A 4,118-nucleotide genomic window follows, 5' to 3' on the forward strand; every position below is an offset into this window, starting at 1 on the left:
GAAACAGTAAGTACAAGACAAAGGAATCAAGGTGAGGACATGACTGGCAGATGTTTTTGGTGTAAATTACCAGGTCACATGAAGGAGGACTGCAGGAAATACAAGAAATGGCGGCAGCAGCAAAGAGAAACCGGCGGTCCCCAGGGCACTATAAGCAGCAATCAATGAAGATATGGCTCCCCGTTGTCAACACCTTGTCCAGTTCTTGTAAACACCTCTGAAGAAGGTAAGCTGCCTGGAACTACTGTGCAAATTACACTGCCCACTGGTCAACAATTGGACTTCCTAATTGAAACGGGAGCAAGCCAAACAGTATTGAGACAAGATCAAGTACCACAAGAATTAGTGACCTTAGATTATGTAAAATCATCAGGGTTGACAGGACAGCCTATACACCTTAGGAAAAGTAAGAAAGTTGAGATACAAGTAAACAAAGACTGTACTCCTGTCCCTATAGAGTTTCTCACTTCAAACACTTGTCCTGTAAATCTACTGGGTGCAGACATATTACAGTTAATGAGAGAATTCATTAAATACACCGCAGAAGGGATGGAATACATTAGTCAACTTCCAGACAAAATATCTAAATCAGATAGAAGCAGCAGTACAGGTGTTTTTGACACAACCAAGTGAAAACACATCTCAAGATGAGGCACCACTACCACAGTGGCTGAAGAATGTACCCGAGAAAATATGGTTAAAAGTTAATAACTATATGCTAACGTTACAATCGGATGCACGCTCCAAAGAAATATAACGCTTATGGGTGGATCTTTGACTTATTAATGCGCCGCTAAAATAAGGAGTTTGCCAAGGAGAGGTCTGTCTCCAGTATTTACTAGAAGCTCCAGAGGAATCTTTATCCATAAATAAGCATGGCGACTATATAATGGGCAAGGAGTAAGAACATACTACTAACTCCAATGATGATCAAATTACACCCTTAAGCTTATATTGTCCACTAACATAAGTGGACAACCATGTCAATGGCTAATAAAGATACGATACCAACACGAATGATTACATACAGCCATCTTTGAACAGATATACATAAAAATAACCAAATTTGGTCTAGTTTTATATACCTCAGTTGACGAAAAACCTAATCCAGTGTGTATTTTAAGTGGTGAGAAACAGTGACCACTGCTGCCATCTAGAGTCATATATATATATATATATATATATAGAGGAGTACTGTAAGAGATATAAAGAGATATAATTATCTGTGTTTACTAATGCAACAGAGTTGTTAATCAGACAATATATCCATAAATCATTGTATGCTAAGGAATTCTGTACCTTAATAATACTATGATAGTCCAAATAGGATTATTTGCAGATAGCCTTTGAGCTATTCACTTCTATATTATCAAGGCCAGTGATAATTATGACATTTGAGTCCCATTTACTAATTTAGGAGGTACACTATTAGGGAACCTTTTGGGATAATAAGCATATAAGATCAAATCCTACTACTGGGTCAATATATTTTAACTCTTTCTTTTCAACACTATTTTAAATATTTCGCTCTTACTTCATTTTGGTTGAATATATATATATACCCCTTTTTTAATCAATACCAATAAAATTGATGTATTAATATACTTTATGTGTTTATTTTAATACCTGGGGGGGTATTCAATTGTTGCTTTTAACGCGCTGAAACAAACAAAAAAAAAAGAGCGCTCTAAAAATATTAGCGTTAATACGGTAATATGCGCGTAAATACCGTTAATACGGTAGTTTACTCGCTGAATTTCATCTCGCAGCTCAGGGAGCTGAGAGATGAAATTTAGCGAGTAATTACCGTATTAACGCTAATATTTTTAGAGCGCTCGTTTTTTTTTGTTTTAGCGCGTTAAAAGCAACAATTGAATACCCCCCCTGGAGTGCTATTTCAGTCAACTCTTCTCCTTGAATTTGTATGTTTCATATGTTGACACAAGCACCCCCTCACCATAACTAAAATAAAATTTATTTAACTTAAGAGTGAGGTTGGTAATCACCTGGTGCGGAGCGTTTTTTCTTCGCTTTTCCCCTACCCTATTTTTTCCCTTATGAATACATGATAGGTAATCCATCTTGGCCACTTACCTCAAGAATAACAGACACACTGATTGTTCACCAGCTAATTCCTTCTGTCATTCCACCATAACACATCAGCTGGAAGCAGATCATACAAACTACAAATGGGCAATTTATTGACGAAGGAACAAAAAAGACATCCAATTGATCCATCCACAATGGTACTACGTTTCTTGAAGAATCACATTGGGATAGTGGTCCAAATCCCTCTGGCTCACAACAGCCACTATGCAAACCGCCAGTAAAGACATGGCCGCAGAGGTATTTTATTCAATGGACCACGTCTAACAATTTTCAACCCATCTGGTGTCACCCAAGTTTTTGGATGGGGAACATTCTGGCCAGGATTCTGGGTTGTTCGCTATGCCGTGTGGATCTGGGAGCAGGTTTCCACATGATTGTCTGCAATTGGGCAGCTTCCTCTCTGTAGTGCATCAACCCTTGTTGCGAATCATTCCATTATCTCTGTCTATAGAATTCCAGCATAACCAATGTCTGTTTAAACTTTTCATACACCAAACACTCATCTGACCGGGGTCGTAAAAGTAGAAGCTTTGGAACGTCTTGACTCCAGCTCTCCCATGGCTGCCGACTCTCCTCTAAGCCTGCTATTGCTGAAAACGAATACCTTACTCATAGATAAGCTTCAAATCTTTCCATGCGAGTGGTCAACCCTTACACACAGCATTGCCATCATTCACACGAATGTCTTCTCCAAATCTGTAGCAGGTGGGCTAGGGTAAGCATTATAAACCACAGCTGTGTTTCGCTCAATGCTTAGTAAGGGCAATTAGATGGAAATCCATTCAATCTTCATACCATCCAAGGCTGCCCCTTATAACATGACCCCTTCCTTAGGAGTTCCACCTCCTACAGTGACATTATGCTCAAAATCCACAGCTGCAACAGTATAGTCATAAGCAAACCAAGGGCACTAAGTGACACCTAGTATTTAATACAATTGCATACTTGGTACAGTATACTGAGCTTTCCATGGATCAGTTAAGTGCAAGATGATACAGCTCTTATCAACAGACTGCCGTGATGAACACTTTGAGAGTTCCATTTAGCCCCGTTTTATCCAGCAGACAGTACTGATCTTCGAACACTCCTTTACTCAATCGATTGGTTGCTTGCAGCTATCAGTAAAAAAGGAAGATTGCAATCAAATGACCAGCTTGCCTCTCCCAATTGGGGGTTATGAAACATTTCCTTGGCACACTCTCACACTGACCACTTACAGTGGCCCCTCATGGTCTCTTATTACAACAGCCCGAGAAAAACAGTTCTCAGACTATAAAGGACCACGTACAGGATTTAAAGAAGGCAAAAATGGGTGATAAGGGCCAGCACAAAGTAACACGCTCCCAGTCTTACACCCAACTCAAGGTGGTTTAGGATGCATGGTCTAACACACTCTGGTTTCTTCATCAACCAAGGAAACTAAAAGATGTATATAGCTGTATATAGCTTACTTGTTTGTTCTGTGACATTATGCTGTTATTTTTTTGGCAATGTACTAATTGCTGAATCTTGTTTGTTTGTTAATGCTATTTTCTAAAATAAATAGTTTAAAAAAAAAAGTATTCATCCTAGTATATTCACAGGTTACAGAGGGGGTGGAGCAGGATTTATAACATGCATTTAGTACAGATAGATTAAAACAAGGTCTTATCAAAGGCAAAATAAACCACTTTACTTTAAAGCAGGCCTGTCCAACCTGCCGCCCTCCAGATGTTGTGAAACTAAGTCCCAGCATGCCCTTCCAGCTATCAACAGGTTGTCTACTAGCAAAGAATGCTGGGGCTTGAAGTTTGACAACACCTGGAGGGCCGTAGGTTGGACAGGCCTGCTTTAAAGGACCTCAACTCCGTTTCCTTGACATTCTCTGTATCTGGTGAAGTTTGCTGTTTTGTAGTACATAACACACAACCAACATAGCACCATCGTGTGTCATGAGTAAGAGACTATTGCGGACACCACCAAGTACTATAAAGTTTTATCCAGTTTAAGAGAATTTATTAAAAACAAAA

The sequence above is a fragment of the Mixophyes fleayi genome, chromosome 9, assembly GCF_038048845.1.
Source record: "Mixophyes fleayi isolate aMixFle1 chromosome 9, aMixFle1.hap1, whole genome shotgun sequence".
Classification (NCBI taxonomy): domain Eukaryota; kingdom Metazoa; phylum Chordata; class Amphibia; order Anura; family Limnodynastidae; genus Mixophyes; species Mixophyes fleayi.